At 57.1% G+C, this 17227-nt stretch overlaps 1 protein-coding gene and 1 pseudogene across 1 annotated transcript in view; one reads left to right on the forward strand and one right to left on the reverse strand.

The window, feature by feature from the left end:
* Positions 1–17227, reverse strand: part of LOC135975479 (uncharacterized) — a 500168-nt gene that overhangs the window by 359165 nt on the left and 123776 nt on the right. The gene's annotated exons all lie outside the window — the stretch shown is intronic.
* LOC135975521 (apoptosis-stimulating of p53 protein 2-like) lies at positions 5502–6687 on the forward strand (annotated as a pseudogene).

A 17227-nucleotide genomic window follows, 5' to 3' on the forward strand; every position in this document is an offset into this window, starting at 1 on the left:
AGGCCTTTTGACACTCATCAGTCCACTGAACTGCATTTGGCTGTTTCTTTCTGGTTAGGTCTGTCAGTGGGGCGGCGATCTGGTTGTAGTGTGGTACAAATCGCCTATAATATCCGGCCAAGCCTAAGAAGGATTGGACCTGCTTCTTTGACTTTGGAACCGGCCACTTTTGGATAGCATCTGCTTTGGCCTGTAGGGGATTTATAGTTCCTTGACCCACCTGGTGCCCCAGGTAAGTCACTCTGTTTTGGCCTATTTGACACTTTTTAGCCTTAACAGTTAGTCCTGCCTGCCTGATGCGCTCAAAGACTTTTCCCAGGTGCTCCAGGTGTTCTGCCCATGAATCAGAAAAAATGGCCACATCACCTAGGTAGGCAACTGCAGATTCTCCCAATCCCGCTAGGAGACCATCTATAAGTCTTTGGAAGGTGTCGGGTGCATTTCGCAGCCCGAAAGGGAGTACATTAAATTCATACACCCCTGCATGGGTGACGAAGCCTGACCTTTTTTTGGCGGCTTCATCTAGTGGTACTTGCCAGTACCCCTTGGTTAAGTCTAAGGTAGAGATGAATTGGGCATGTCCCAGTTTCTCCAATAGCTCATCTTTGCGTGGCATTGGATAGTTGTCAGGGCGAGTTACAGCATTTAGCTTACGGTAGTCCACGCAAAAGTGTATTTCCCCATCTGGTTTGGGCACTAGAACCACTGCAGATGCCCATGCACTATTAGAGGGGCGGATTATACCCATCTGTAGCATGTCCTAGATCTCCCTTTGTATAGCAGTTTGGGCATGAGGTGACTCCCGGTAGGGTGGGGTTCTAATTGGGTGAGCATTACCTGTGTCAATGGAGTGGTATGCCCGTTCGGTCCATCCTGAGGTGGCTGAGAACATTGGCGCAAAGCTTGTGCACAGCTCCTTGATCTGCTGCCGCTGCGGACGTCCAAGGGTCGTGGAGAGGTTCACCTCTTTCATGCCACCATTACTTTTTCCTTCGTAGTAGACACCTTCAGGCCACTCCGCGTTATCTGTTTCCTGGCTGTAAACTGGGAAACCTTTAATTCTCTGGAATAAAAGGGGTTAAGAGAATTAACATGGTATACCTAGGCTTTATGTTGGAGGTGGGGGATGCTATGAGATAGTTAACAGCTCCTAGGCGCTCCTGGACCATGAATGGTCCTTCCCACGACGCTTCCATTTTATGGGCCTGGAGCACCTTTAAGACCATGACTTGGTCTCCTACTTTGAAGGACCGTTCTCTGGAATGTTTATCATACCAGGCCTTTTGCTCTTCCTGAGCATCCTTGAGGTTTTCTTTAGCAAGAGCTAAAGAGTGTCCGAGGGTGCTTTGTAGGTTGCTCACAAAATCTAGAATGTTAGTTCCCGGAGAAGGCGTAAACCCCTCCCATTGCTGCTTCACCAACTGTAATGGCCCCTTAACCTCGCGGCCATACACAAGTTCAAATGGTGAAAACCCTAAACTGGGATGTGGTACAGCCCTGTAGGCAAAAAGCAACTGCTGCAACACTAGGTCCCAATCATTGGAGTGTTCATTTACAAATTTACGTATCATGGTCCTCAAAGTTCCATTAAATCTCTTGACCGGGCCATTGGTTTGAGGTGGTAAGGGGTGGCAACCAAGTGATTCATTCCATGAGCTTCCCACAGGTTTTTCATGGTCCCTGCCAGGAAATTAGTTCCCGAATCTGTAAGGATGTCGGAGGGCCAACCTACCCTGGCAAAAATGTCTGCTAATGCCTGGCACACACTTTTAGCCCTGGTGTTGCTTAAGGGTACTGCTTCCGGCCATCGGGTAGCAAAATCCATGAAAGTCAGTATGTACTGCTTTCCTCTGGGTGTCTTCTTTGGGAAAGGACCCAGAATATCTACAGCTACTCGCTGAAATGGGACCTCAATTATGGGTAGTGGCTGGAGAGGGGCTTTGACCTGGTCTTGGGGCTTTCCCACTCGTTGGCACACCTCACAAGACCAGACATAATTAGCAACGTCCTTGCCCATTCCCTCCCAGTGGAAGGACTTCCCCAACCGGTCTTTGGTTCTGTTCACCCCAGAATGGCCACTGGGATGATCATGGGCTAAGCTCAAGAGCTTTACCCCATACTTAGTGGGAACTACCAACTGTCTTTGAGGATGCCAGTCTTCCTGGTGCCCACCAGAAAGAGTCTCCTTGTATAAAAGCCCTTGTTCTACCACAAACCGGGATCGGTTAGAAGAGCTGAGAGGCGGTGGGGTGCTCCGTGCCGCTGCCCAAGCTTTCTGAAAGCTGTCATCTGCTTCCTGCTCGGCCTGGAACTGTTCCCTTGATGCTGGAGACATCAGTTCTTCCTTGGACTGTGGACTGGGGCTTGGTCCCTCTGGAAGCGATGCGGGTGCTGGGGCTGTTTCCGTTGACTGTGAACCGCTGTCCGCTGGTGCACTATGTTGTATTTCAGGCTCTGGCTGAGCCTCTTGGGTAGGGTTATCTGCTGCTTCTGCCAGGTCAGGCTCGCTGGTGCCCTCTTGCGTTGGAGTTGTAGACAGGTTTGCAAGCGCTGGACTCAGTGCTGGCAGTGGTTCCGGTGCTGGTTGTGTTGCCAGTTCCGGTTCTGGGACTGGCTTTGGCTGGGTCTCTGGGATTGGATCCACTATGGCTGTTGCAGTCGTTGGCAGGGGATCCGGTTCCACCGCCTTTGTCAGGGCTCTTGGGCTGGTGCGGGCAGGGCAGGGGATGCAGGGGCTGGAGGTAGGGTGACCAGATGAGAGGAACAAAATATCGAGACATGGGGGTGGGTGGGAGGGGAGGTCTGCAGGTGGAGAAAAAAAAAAAAAAGCTGAGTGCTGCTGGCAGAGCGAAATATCGGGACAAATTGCATCCCGATCAGAGATTGGTCGGAACACAGGACAAACACTGAAAAATCGGGACGATCCCGATTTTATCAGGACGTCTGGTCACCCTAGCTTCTAGAGGCAGGGCAGGGGGTGCAGGGGCTGGAGGCAGGGCAGAGGGTGCAGCAGGGGCTGGCTGCAGGTAGGGCAGGGGCCCCCCTGCTTCTACCACCCTGGCCCTTTAAATAGCTGCCGGAGCCCTGGGGAAGGACCGAGGCAGCAGAGGGAGCTGGAGCCCCAGCACTTTAAATAGCTTCCGTCAGCTGGGGACCGGCCCCATTGCAACCCCCTGCCCCATGGCATGACTCCCCCTCACCCTATTGCAACCCCCCGCCCCATGGCATGAGTCCCCCTCAGCCTATTGCAACCCCCCGCCCCAAGGCATGACTTCCCCTCCCCCCTTGCAACCCCCCGCCCCATGGCATGACTCCCCCTCCCCCCCTTGCAACCCCCCGCCCCATGGCATGAGTCCCCCTCACCCTATTGCAACCCCCCTCCCCATGGCATGACTTCCCCTCCCCCCTTGCAACCCCCCCGCCCCATGGCATGACTCCCCCTCCCCCCCTTGCAACCCCCCGCCCCATGGCATGACTCCCCCTCGCCCTATTGCAACCCCCCGCCCCAAGGCATGACTCCCCCTCCCCCTATTGCAACCCCCGCCCCATGGCATGACTCCCCCTTGCCCCACTGCAGCCCCCGGCTCCATGGCATGACTCCCCCTCACCCCCTTGCAACCCCCGGCCCCAAGGCATGACTCCCCCTTGCCCCACTGCAGCCCCCGGCTCCATGGCATGACTCCCCCTCCCCCCTTGCTGCCCCCCGCCCCATGGCATGACTCCCCCTCCCCCCTTGCTGCCCCCCGCCCCATGGCATGACTCCACCTCACCCCATTGCAACCCCCCACCCCATGGCATGACTCCCCCTCGCCCTACTGCAACCCCCGGCCCCATGACAGCCCCTCATCTGCAACCCCCCACCCCATGGCATGACTCCCCTCCCCCCATTGCAGCCCCCAGCCCCATGGCATGACTCCACCTCATCTGCAACCCCCTGCTCCATGGCATGACTCCCCCTCCCCCCATTGCAACCCCCCGCCCCATGGCATGACTTTCGCTCCCCCATTGCAACCCCCCACCCCATGGCATGACTACCCCTCCCCCCATTGTAACCCCACGCCCCATGGCATGACTCCTCCTGCCCCCATTGCAATGCCCCGCCCCATGGCATGACTCCCCCTCGCTCCTCTGCCACCCCCCTGCCCCCCATTGCAGCCCCCGGCCCCATTACATGACTCCCCCTCGCCCCACTGCAACCCCCGGCCCCATGGCATGACTCCCCCTTGCCCCACTGCAACCCCCCGCCCCATAGCATGATTCCCCTTCACCCTATTGCAACCCCCCACCCCATGGCATTACACCTCCTTCCCCCATTGCAAACACCGGCCCCATGGCATGACTCCCCCTCGCTCCTCTGCAACCCCCCCTGCTTCCCACTGCATGACTCCGCCTCCCACCACTGCAGGGGCTGGCTGCAGGCAGGGGCTGGTGCAGGCAGGGGGTGCGGAGCTGGCTGCAGGCAGGGGCTGGCTGGAGACAGGGGCTGGTGGGGGCAGGGGGTGTGGGGCTGGCTGCAGGCAGGGGCTGGCTGCGGGTAGGAAAGGGCGTGCGGGGCTGTTGGGGTCACTAGGCCTACCTGAGCCAAAGTTCTTCCATGTTTAAACTCTGTCCTTCCATGTTTAACTCTAATCGGCCTCAAAAACCAAGGACAGGAATTGGAATGTGTAAACAGTCAGTTAGCAATTACGACCTTGCTCAGACCAGGTACCAAACGATAACGATGAGGTTTGCATGTTTCTAGCTGGGGAAGGGGTAATAAACTAAGGGTAAACAGAACCAAATAACTGTTTAGAGGAGTGTTACTAACAAGCTAGATTTATAGCCCTAGAATGATTTAATTGCTTAAATGTATAAACATGCCTTCGGTAGAGAGGGGAGGGGGAGTAGAGGGGGGGTGGTAGAGACGGGGAGAGAGGGGGGGCTTAGTTGTAAAATGTATAAGAAGAGAGAAACTGTTTTTGCTGGTGTGCTTGATTTGAGACTTGCCTGTCTCCTTGCATCACTTTGAGATCTCAAATAAACTTTGATTGTTTCTCCACCCCGGTATGTTTATTGGCACGAAGCACACCGGGCAACGAACCCCACTGTTGCTGTCCTCGCACCCCCTGCCTGCAGCCAGCCCCTGCTGCACCTCCTGCCCTGCTTTCAGCCCCGCACCCCCTCTCCTGCCCACAGACAGCCCCTGTCTCAAGCCAGCCCCACACCCCTTGCCCTGCCTCCAGGCAGACCCTACCTACAATCAGCCCCTGCCCTGCCCCTGCCCTGCCTCCAGCAAGCAATATATGTAATATATAATTTTGATTTTATTTATATAGTTATGGAAAGTAAATAATACATGGAAGAAATGAAAGGGGTTTTTTTACGTGTTTTTTTTTACTCATCCCTGTCGGGGCGCCGCCTAAAATGTTCAAATTGGACCCCGCACTTCCTAACGCCAGCCCTGCATACAGTAATGGCAAAGTTCTTGGTTCAGGCTTGTAGCAGTGATAGAAGCACAGATCAGAATGAAGTGCCTCTACCTTCAGCAGGGCTAGGTAGCGTGCCTGAGGTAACATCAGACAGTGATGCACTCATGCAGTCTGAAATGGAAGAACCAAGTCTAGAGTTAGCAGAACCACTGGAAGTTTACATGGAGAAATATCCTCCATACCCACCACCACCTTACCCATCAGGAGAACCAGAGGGACTGGGAGAGGACTCCTTCAGTATGCGACCCCCTGAAGTCACTGGACAGTTTTCCTTACCTCCTGGGAAGAGGACGAACTTACGTAAAACTGGCTCAGAGAGGATTGCCCATGGAATGAGAGTGAAATTCAACCCCCTTGCATTGCTTTTAGATTCATCTTTGGAGGGAGAATTTGACCTTGTGCAGAGAATCATTTATGAGGTTGAAGATCCCAGCCTGCCCAATGATGAAGGAATTACAGCACTTCACAATGCCGTGTGTGCTGGTCACTCCGAGATTGTAAAGTTTCTGGTACAGTTTGGTGTGAATGTTAACGCTGCAGATAGTGATGGATGGACCCCTTTACACTGCGCGGCATCTTGCAATAACTTCCAGGTGTGCAAATTCCTAGTGGAATCAGGTGCTGCTGTGTTTGCTATGACCTACAGTGACATGCAGACAGCTGCAGACAAATGTGAAGAAATGGAAGAAGGCTACACCCAGTGCTCTCGGTTTCTGTGCGGAGTGCAGGAGAAAATGGGGATAATGAACAAAGGAGTGATCTACGCACTCTGGGATTATGAAGCACAGAATGACGATGAGTTGTCCATGAAAGAAGGAGACTGCATGACGCCGGGAAGATGAAGATGAAATTGAGTGCTGGTGGGCACGGCTAAGTGACAAGGAAGGATATATATCACACAACCTGCTGGGGCTGTACCCAAGGATTAAACCAAGGCAAAGAAGCTTGGCATGAAATTGCACAAAATCCCGAGTTATGAAGTTCTAATCAAGGGTGATTTATCACTTTTATAAAAGAAATTATTTTGTGTTAGTTCCAATTTCATGAGACTTATTTTAATAACAATGTAACTTGAAAGCAATGAAGAATGTGCTTGAAAACAAATGAAGGATCAATGGATTCACAAATGGAGGAGGGCATTCCATAAGCTGAAATGCTGCTTACAAGCAAATGGCATTGTGCTACATCTGGCCTAAGCAAGCCTGACGTTCAACTAGTGCCCTCTGCTTTTCCAAACTGCAGGTTCAAATCAAGTCTTTGGAGTACATCCACAGCTGGGATGGGTTATTCAGTCCTTTGTATAGAGCTTCCTTTTTTAGCCAAGTCCCTCCAGAGGTATGAAGCAGGATTGAAGACAAGATGGAGACAAGGCATCAGCGTTTTATAGTCTCTTGCCGTGTGGTCTTTGCTTTCTTTGTCCCAAGGACACTCTCCAGCATGTGGCATAGAAAAACCTTAGAGTTCTGTCCATAGGTATGGTCCCTGCATGCCTTGCTGAGTCACAAAGTGTATCTACCTTCTCTCAATGGGTAAATTGTATAGCTCATGGTCCTTAGTGGACCATCAAGCAGGCTAGGCAGAACTAACACCAACTTGTCTGGGGTGTTCCCCGGAAGCATAGCACAAGTTTGAAATACAGACAGTATAGAGCCAATATTCAGAACGTCAACTACAAAACTGCTACACATATACAGAGAGCATAATTCTAATCAGCCAATCAGAACCTCTCCAGAGACCCCTTCCATGACAACCTTTATACAATATTGGCTGCAAATATATAACAGTGGTGGCAACGGTGATCTATACAGTAACAGAGTATGTCAATAGCGTCACAGGAGGTGACACGGCATCAGTGAGACCGATATTGGAATACTGCATCCAGTTTTGGTGTCCTCCTTTGAAAAAGATGTTGTGAAATTGGAGCTGGGGCAGCAAAGAGCCACCAAATGTTCTGAGGGCTGGAGAAAAATGCCTTCTAGTGAGCGATTGAAAGCGCTCAACCTCTTTAGCTTCTCAAAAGAAGATTGAAAGGTGACTTCATTGAAGTGTTGAAGTGCCTTAATGGAGAGAAAAGATTGGGTATTAAAGGGCTCTTTAATCGAGCAGAGAAAGGCAGAACAAGACCCAGTGGCTTGAAGGTGAAAAGAGACAAATTCATATTACAAATAAAGCACAAATATTCAACAGCGAGAATGATTCACCACAGGAACAAGCTACCAAGGAAAGTGGTGGATTCTCCATCTCTTGATGTCATTGAATGAAGACTAGATGCCTTTCTGGAATGTGTTTGCCCCCAAAGTAGCTATGGTGTCATACAGGAGGCCTGTGACATGCAGGGGGTCAGATTAGATGCTCTAATGGTCTCTTCTGGCCATCAAGTCTAGTAATTTCTGAAAAACGGAGTGTGGCATTGGGAGCAGCGTCTAAGGTTTTACTGTCCAGTCGGCTCGCTTCCTAAAATAAACACGCCTTGAGTGGGGTGATCCACAGGGAGTAGCTCAAAACTCCAAAGTGCCAAACCAGGGCAGGACATTAGCACAGCAAGGGAGGGGCGTGGGAGTGACATCAGAAAGGCCTTTTGCAGGACCTCAGACTATTGGTCAAAGGTGGTGACCTCACAGAGAGATGCTGACATCAGCCAGGCAGGACAGAGGCTAGTGGCCCGGGAAAGCTCAGAGACCCCTGGGGCTTTGCTTCAGCAAGTCTCTGTCTCGAGGTCTCTCTTTGAGGACTGAGAGAATATTCGGGTTCACGTACGTGAGCGGCAGGAGGAACCTCTGTCGAGTGTTCTCCTTCCCTTTTCGTGATTTTACTAGAAAGCAGACATCCCTGTGTAGAAGGTAAGAGCCTCCTCCAGGTGTGAAACCTGTTCAGTGTGATCCAATGGGTGGGAGTTGAATTCTAGGCATGGAAAACACGAGCTTAAGGAGGCAGAATTTTATTCCGCACCTGGGATTTTGTCCCTTAGAATCACTGGGGACATTGGGGTTTGTCCTTTTTGTTTCACCTTTTCGTCCAGCCCTCCCTCCTTTCTCTTCTTCTCTTGCTTCTTTTGTCCTTTCCCCTGTTCCCCTCCCAGCACCAGGGTGTGTGTGTTTGTGTGTGGCGGGGGAGTGCTCTGCAGCTCCCACGGTGGGAGGTCCACCCAAAAATGTGGGGCTGAACTAGTGCCCCGGCAGTGATCCCCACCAGTAGCGTAGCTGGGGGGGTGCAGGGGAAGCAGCCACTTCCCCTCAGCACATTTTCCAAAAGCGGCGCCTTAGTTAGGGGTTACCATGGCGCCAGCAGGCGGGGCCCACGCTCGGCTCTGAAGCTTGGCCTGCCCAGCCGGCGCTGACCTCCTGCACGCAAAGGGGGGGGGCACGGCCGGAGGAGCCATGGGGGGGGCCGTGGGGGCGGAACAGCACGGCCGGAGGTGCCATGGGGGGGGCATGGCCAGAGAAGCCATGTGGGGGCCGCAGGGCGGAACGGCATGGCTGGAGGAGCCATGGGGGGGGCCGCAGGGGCGGCACAGCATGGCCAGAGGAGACATGGGGGGCCATGGGGACGGAACGGCACGGCCGGAGGAGCCATGGGGGGGCACAGCCGGAGGAGCCATGGGGGGGGTTGAGGGGGGTGGAACGGCACGGCCAGAGGAGCCATGAGGGGACCCGGGGGGACAGGATGGCATTGCCGGAGGAGCCATGAGGGGGGGCCGCGGGGGCGGCACGGCCGGAGGAGCCATTGGGGGGCCGCGGGGGCGGAACGGCATGGCTGGAGGAGTTATGGGGGGGGCCGCAGGGGCGGCACGGCATCTCCGGAGGAGCCATGGGGGGGGGGGCCGAAGGGGCGGCACAGCACGGCCGGAGGAGCCATGTGGGGGCGGCACGGCCAGAGGAGCCATGGGGGGGGGGCTGCGGGGGCGGAACATCACGGCCAGAGGAGCCATGCGGGGGCCGAGAGGGCGGCACAGCATGGCCGGAGGAGGCATGTGGGGGGGCACGGCTGGAGGAGCCATGGGGGGGGCTGCAGTGGCGGAACGGCACGGCCGGAGGAGCCATGGGGGGACCCCGGGGGGGGCGGCACAGCATTGCCGGAGGAGCCATGAGCGGGGGCCGTGGGGGCGGCACGGCACAGCCAGAGGAGCCATGGGGAGACCGGGGGGGCGGCACGACATGGCCGGTGGAGCCATGGGGAGGGTCACAGCCGGAGAAGTCATGCGGGGGCTGAAGGGGCGGCACGGCATGGCCGGAGGAGCCATGCGGGGGGGCGACGCGGCCAGAGGAGCCATGAGGGGGGGCCGCGGGGCCGGCACATCATGGCCAGAGGAGCCATGGGGGGGGGGGGCGAGGGGGCGGTACAGCATGGCCGGAGGAGCCATGGCGGGGCCAAGGGGGCGGCATGGCATGGCCGGAGGAGCCATGGGGGGGGGCGGCGCGGCCGGAGGAGCCATGAGTGGGGGCTGCGGGGGCAGCACGGCATGGCCGGAGGAACCACTGGGGGGGCCTAGGGGGCGGAATGGCACGGCCAGAGGAGCCATGGGGTGGGCGGCACGCTGGAGGGGCCATGAGGGGGGGCTGCGGGGGCGGAACGGCATGGCCGGAGGAGCCATGGGGCGGACCGAGGGGGCAGAACGGTACGGCCGGAGGAGCCATGGGGGGGCTACGCCACTGATCCCCACCAGTGACCTCGGCCATCTTTTGGGCTCTCTGGTGAGAACCCTCAGCCTCCCGTCCTCAGCCTCTACCCTGACTGGCTGAGCAGGGGGTTATTGGCAGGGAGGAGACTCAGGTCCTTGTTCTCTTTTAAGACCAAGTAAATAAGTTATAAGCAGTTCTAGGTTTGATGAATTTTGCTGCTTCTCTGCATTAATTGTCTCTGAGCAGCTCATGATTCTCTCTACCATTGCAGTTCTCCTCAAATACTTGCTGAATAATTACTGTGCACTGTTGTTGGTCTGGAACTCATCTGAGAGCACTTTATTCAGGTCATTCAATGTATGAAATTCAAGATCCGATGGTTAGTTTGAAAATCAGGGCTCTTTGGTCCTAGTCCCAACTAGACTTACAGACTAGCCAGCCTCACTTCCATAGCTGGAGAGAGACTGGACTACATCATTAAACAATCCCTTTGTCAGCACCTACAGGATAATTTGGTTCTTAGGACTAGTGAACGTGGACTTGTCAAGAACAAATCATTCCAAACCAATCCTAGCTCCTTCTTTGGCAGGGTTCCGGGCCTAGTGGAGGTGGTTAAACAGTAGATGTGATCTCTCTTGGTGTCACTAAGGCTTTTGACAGTGTCCCATGGGAAATTCTCACAAGCGAACGAGGGAAATGTGGTCTAGATGTAATCAGTGTAATGGGAGTGCAGAGCTGGTTGAAAGCCCAGACTCCAAGAGCCCTTCTCCATGTTTGGCTGTCCAACGGAGAGGCAGTACCTACTGGGTCCGGCAGGGATCAGTCCGGGGGCCGGTAGTATTCAATCTTTTCCTTAAGGATTTGGAAAATGGAGTGGAGAGCATGCTTCTACAATTTGCAAATGACACCAAGCACGTTGAGCAAAGGATTGGAATTCAAAACGCCCTTAACGAATTGGAGACTTGGTCTTCTTGAGCCAGACTCCATGGCTGGGCCCCTCTCTCTAGACTGGGCTGAAGTGAAACCCCAGAGCCAAACACTCCTCCTCCTGGGCAGTGCGCTCTCACCTTCAATGGGCAGATGCTGCTTAGCGCTGTCAGAGCAGCTTTTGCTGGGGGCTTCTCCCAGCACTTTCCAATAGTGGGAAAGTATTAAATCCCCATTTGACTGCTGGGGACAGAGCCAGAGAGGGGGGGAGCAATTTGCTCAAAGTCCCACAGGGAAAGGAAAACACCCAGCAGTGGAACCAACAGGAAACCCAGCAATGGAAGTCAGGAGTCCTGACTCCCAATCCCCTGGTCCAGTCACTCCAGCGGAGCACACTCCCTCTCAAAGCAGGGGGAGCGGACGTGAGGGCCTGGTTGTAATTGCCAGCTGTGGGAGGGAGTGTGCAGCAGTGGTTAGCAAAGGGGCCTGGAAAGAAGGCCTGCTGGGTCCCATCCATTCTTCTGACACTTGGTGTGACCCTGAGCCAGTAGCTTCCCCTCCCCAGGCCTGGTTCTCATCATTGGGATTGGGGTCGCAGTCCCGACAGCCCAGGGGGGTCAGGAGGCTCCAGGAAGGTGTGTAAAGTGCTGGGATGTGGGGATCCCGGACGCGCTGTCATCCCCGCACTAGGGCGGTGTCCAGCACCCCCTGCCGCTGGGCGAGTTTCTCTGTCCCTTGGCAATAAGACAGACTCTTGTTTTCACAGCCAGCCGATCGCCCCGTGCCATCACCCTGCCTGCTTGCTGGGCAGGGTAACTCCTCAGCTCACCACCACCCTCTCCAGCCTGCCTTGGGCTTGGAGAGTGAGGAGAAGGGTGAGAGACGACCCTGAACATCCTCCATCCATCGCTCCATCACCAGAGCAAGTGAGTGGCATTAGGATTCCTCGGTGGCGTCCCCTGTCTGTCCAGGGAGAGGCAGAAAGAGGGGGAGAGAATCTCTCCCAAAGGAGATTGGATTTGCAAACAGCCCCCAGGAACCCCTCGCACTCAGACCGGGGAGGGGCTTTTCCAGAGCCCTCTCCAGTGTGTTTGGCAAGATCCCAGCAATGGAGCTCCCAGCCCTTCCCTTGTGGGAGACTGTTCCCCAGGCTGAGAGTCTCTGAGCTGGGCCAGACCTGGTGAGCTGCTGAGCATGGAAATCAATGGGAACTGAGGGGGCCCTGGCCTTGCTATGCCTAGGGACTTTGAAGTGGGGAATGGTTTCCCAGAAGAAGTCCGGACTCCTGGGTTCGGGGCTGGCTTTAGCAAGTGCGGGGCCCGATTCCTGGGGAGACACTTCGGAGTGCCGGTTGTGGGAGGGGGCCCTGCGGGGCTTGCCGTGCTCCATCTGGACGTCTGGCCAGGGTCGCGGAGCTGCAGGGCTGTCACGGTCTAGCCAGGGGCGTGGGGCTGCGGGGCTGCTGCGCTCTGGCCGGAGCTCCAGCTGGGATCACGGGGCTGCCACGGTCCGGCCGGGGTCGTGGGGCTGCGGGGCTGCTGTGGTCCGGCCGCGGTCGTGGAGCTGCCACGCTCCGGCTGGGGTCACAGGGTCACACGTCTGTTGTGCTCCAGCATGGGTTGTGGGGCTACGGGGCTGCCGTGCTCCGGCCGGCGCTCTGGCCAGGGGAGCGGGGCCCCCGAAGATGACTGCTGCCGGGGTGAGTGTGCGGGGCCCTCTTAGGCGCGGGGCCCGATTCCAGGGAATCGGGCCAATCGGCCTAAAGCCGGCCCTGCCTGGGTTCAGTTCCTTCTCTAGCCTGGGCCGGGGGTGGGGGGGTGAGTGTGGTCTGTGGTCACAGGAGGGAGTTGCCTGTCCAAAGTGACCAGTGGTCTTTGTGACTGACCCCAGTGCTCGAAAAGGACGAGACTTCCCGGTTCTTGCAGCCCCAGGGATGACGAGGGGGAGCGTTGAGGTGGGGCAGAGCATGCAATGAACTCCTGCCAGTGTGTGTAGCTTGCCCTCCCTGTACCCCGGTGGGGGGAGCAGGAGCTGCTCCGGCTTGGGCAGGGACGGGGAGGGACCAAACAGGCTGGTTAGTGAGCGGCTGCCTTGACCCCAGACTCACGCCTGCTCCCCGCTGGGTTCCAGGATGGCCGGCTCCTGAGGATGTTCAGGAAGAAGGCTCTGCAGGTGGCCCCAGAGCCTGAGGGAAGCAGCCACCATCTTCCCCAGGAGCGGAGCGGCCCCTCCGTCCCCGCTGGCGGGGAAGCAGATCCCGGCCGCGCCAGGAGGTGGAAGTGCCCAGCCTTCTGGTGGAGGAAACCCACTCCCAGCGCAGGCGCCGAGGTGGGAGCATCACCTCCCAGGCCAAAATGGAGCTGGGCCAGGCTGCGGTTGGGCAGGCAGGACCCAGCCCAGGGGCGGAACCGGGCAGGGTGTCTCTGGGTCTTGTTGTTGTGTGGACAGCAGCGGCCCCAGGAGCCCAGCCCCAACTTCCAACAGGGGCCATCGCCCTGCTCGGTCAGTGAGGACCTTCCAGCCTCCCCAGGGCAGGAGGTGGTGGATCCCTTTGCCAGCCCCAGCAGCTCGGGCCGCTCCCCATCCGACAGCAGCAGCGCCTGCGACTCGGACAGCAGCCTGGCCGACGGACGTATCTGCTTCGTTCAAGGTGAGGAGCCAGGCTGGGTTCAGAGAGGAGTGAGGAGGGGGCTGTGAACACCCTGGGCCCAGGCCCTCGAGCAGTGCTACGGTGGTGGGTCTCCATCCCAGGTGTCTGGCCTGAGCCATGTGAACCCCACTGACACTAGATGCTGCCACTTTGGTCCTTGGTGCTCCATTTTGCGTGGGGGTTGGGGAGGGGAGGCACCTCCAAGAGAGTCCAGAACAGTGTGTGGGGGGGTCTCTTTGCTATGGGCTCCTGAAGGAGTTAGGGGCTGACGACATCACTGAGAGGGGGGAGTGTGGGGCCCAATCTGCCCTATGTCCCGGAGGTGGGAAGGGGACACATTGTCCCACCATGCCCCTGTCCTTCCCCCAAGTGGCAGCAGGCGTCACCTTGTCCCCATCTCTCCCTGGTGCAGCGTCCGCCAGGCACTCCGAGGACGAGGAGGAGGAAGAAGAACGGGTAGACTTGGTAACAGAGGAGGCTGCTCTCATGAACATCCGAGAGCATCTCCATGGCTGAGAAAAGGTACAAACGTTCCCCAGCTGTGCTGGAACTGAGATTGTCCTGCTCTTTCCCAGCATCCCGAGCCCCCGCAAGAAGGTCTTGGCCCTAAGGGGACCTTTCTCCTTCATGATCTGGGACCCCCAAGATGGGGATGTTTGTCACACACCAGCCGGGGTCTCCTCCCCCCACAGGCACTGTCCCAGTTCCTGACCCTGATTGTGGAGGAGTCGTGGGTGATTTGGACAATAGGCGGGTCCCCACTATCCCCCTTTCAGGCCTAAGTCCTGCAGCTGGTGTGGCTGGGGCCGGGAGGTCCCTGGCTAACTGGCTCTCTCTCACCTAACCCCACTCCTGGTGGGCGCAGGACCAGGCACAGCAGCTCGATTTCCTGCACGCCATCTACCCCGCGTGCCTCGCTGCCCAGCAGAGAGGGGACGACACATTGGAGCCACACTGCTCGAAGGCGGCTATGGTGGAGAGGATTGTGGTGAGTGAGACACGGCGCCCGGCAGCTGGAGGGTGGACAGAGACATGGGAGGGGCAGGGGTCTCCCCGGGCTGATGGTTGGGGGATGGCTGGTGCTGGAGGGCAGCTGAGGGCAGGGATTGCTGGGGCTGAAGATTGGGGAGAAGAGATGGGAGAACTAGTGACAGGAATCGGAGGAGCGGGAGGCAGCTGGGGGGATCCTGCTGGCTGTGTAATCTCCTTCTTGGGGAGTGTCAGTGAGGCCCGAATCTCACACGCTCCTTTGTCTCCTTTGGGTCTCACAGGAGCTCATTGAGGAGCTTCCTCCTGACTCTCCACCCAGCGCCGTCCTGGCCAACTCCCTCATTGCTGTGGCCAACCTCAGGTACCGAGACCCTCCCGCCCGGTTCCCCTAACCCCGGTGCTGCTCAGGCCCGTGGCTGGGAGTCACTGCCCCTCCCACTCCCAGGTCACCTCCCAAGCCGGGGGGTCCTCTGGCAGAGGTGGGAGGAAGGGTCACTCCCACTCCTGGCTGCTCTGTTCTTTTCACTCCAGTCACATTGCAATGGCTTTGGGGAGAGGCTGACTCCCAGGATCAGATACAGGAGGGGCAGCAGGGTCCAGGGAACAGGTGCTATTCCTGCCCTGCCACAGTCTGTCTGGGAAACCTCGGCCTTATCATTCCCTGGCTCGGTGCCTCAGTTTCCATTCTTGCCAGCCTCTGCCTATTTCCCTGCAGTTTCACATCCATGTCGGTGTCAGTCCCACCCCTGCACTGCACAGTCTAATACCGGCTCCACTCTCTTGCCAGCACCATGACACCTTACCTGGAGCTGGAGCTGGAGACCCACCTCCTCCAAGCCGCCCTGCACGCCCTCTTCACCCTGGGCACGGAGAAGGGCACCACTCAAGTCCAGGTAGATCAGCGAAATCATGGATTCAAGAACCAGCTGTCATCCTGCCTGAATACTTGCTAATTGCCTGCAGTGGGATGGGAATGAGAGAGGCCAGGATATGTGTTTGGGGGCCTCACCAGTGCTTCCCAGAGACCCCTCTTCCCATCCTGTGGCAGGTGTAGCCCCAGTTTCCCTAAGTCTGACCCATGGCTCTCCCTTGCTTTGCAGGATCTGCATAGGGTCATACCACACCTTCTGGACGCCATGCTGGGGAACCTGCTGGCAAAGACCCCAGACACGGACAAGCTCCACTACATCTTGGAGGTGAGCCCGATGAGAGGGGTGGAGGCAATTTGACCTTCTCTCTTAGATCCATTTTCCAGTCTGTCCTCCTAGCTGGGCCCCCAGTGGCTGTCCTTGGTCAGGGCAGTCAGTGCAATGCAGGGTCAGGCTCTTCCTCCTTGAAGGACAGAGGAAGGAGCTGGGACTTCACCCAGAGCTCTGCCTGGTTGTGTCGAGCACTAAGCACAGGGCCGCTGGCTGGTTTGGGGAGTGAGAGTCTGAACCCCTCCTGGGAGATCCAGAAGATGGTCCTCAGAGAAGAGCCACAGCCTCATTCCTAGAGAAACAGGAGGGCCCCAGAGAATCAGCCCTTGTCTCTCATGGCCCCGAGATTCCTGGGTGGATTGTGCTCACACTCAGTCCCTTCACCCAGCCAAGGACTTGAGAACCAGGGTGTGGGGAGGGGTCTGTCTCCTTCCTGGGGAGCTGTTCAGGAATTAGCAGTTCAGGGGGGATGGGACCAACCCCGACACCGAGCATTGTCCCAATCTAGAGAGACAATGACAAGCTGTGACCTGCAGGATACAAGCATCGTCCTGGGGGCAAGAGTCCCCTTCTAAAGCTCTGCCGTCAATTAATCTGATATTCCACCCCCACCGCATACAATGTCTCAGCCTCCTGGGGATGGAGGGGGCCATTAGCACAACACATGCACCCCCCCATCAATCCTGAGCTGCCTCCTTTCCCCACAGCACATTAACTACTGGACCGTGTCCAGGGTGCCACGAGAGAGAGCCAGGGCCATCAGGAGCAGCGCGGCCCTGCTCACGTCCGTCATCACCCTCCCTGACTTTGACGTAAGTGGCCTCTGAGCCCAGCTTCCTGACTCCAGGCGTAGGGGGGCCGGCTCCAACGGGCTGGAGGATCTGCTGCTGCAGGGGCTGTGGGCTAGGAGTGTTCCTCTTGGGGAGGCAGAATCAGAGCTGAGAATAAGCCTGGCTTGAGTCAAGTTCTTCTTGTCCTGGTTAAGTGGCAACTCTCGCTTGTAAGGGGAGCAGGCTGCAGGTTCTTGCCTTATTGTCATCCTGGAGCAGCTGGGGAAGCAAATCCTCCTGGAGGGCCCTGCCCTCATCCCTGTTCTCCAGGCTCCCTTGGGGGCAGAGATAATTAAGGATCCAGCTCTAGCTCCTATCCTCTAGCATCTCCTGCAGAGGGGCTGAGGGGAAGGAGAGTCCTGGCCCAGGCGGGGACTGGGAGCTGACAGGAAAATGCTGATGGAGTCCCCTCTCCCTCTCCCTTCCATTAGAACTCAGCCGAATTCCCCAGGATGGGCCACCACGTGGCACAGCTGGCTCTGTCCATCAGTGACCAAGACCAGGACATCAGCCAGCAGGCCAGGGAGGGGGTTTACCGGCTCTA

This window comes from Chrysemys picta, chromosome 13 (genome assembly GCF_011386835.1).
Source record: "Chrysemys picta bellii isolate R12L10 chromosome 13, ASM1138683v2, whole genome shotgun sequence".
NCBI lineage: Eukaryota > Metazoa > Chordata > Testudines > Emydidae > Chrysemys > Chrysemys picta.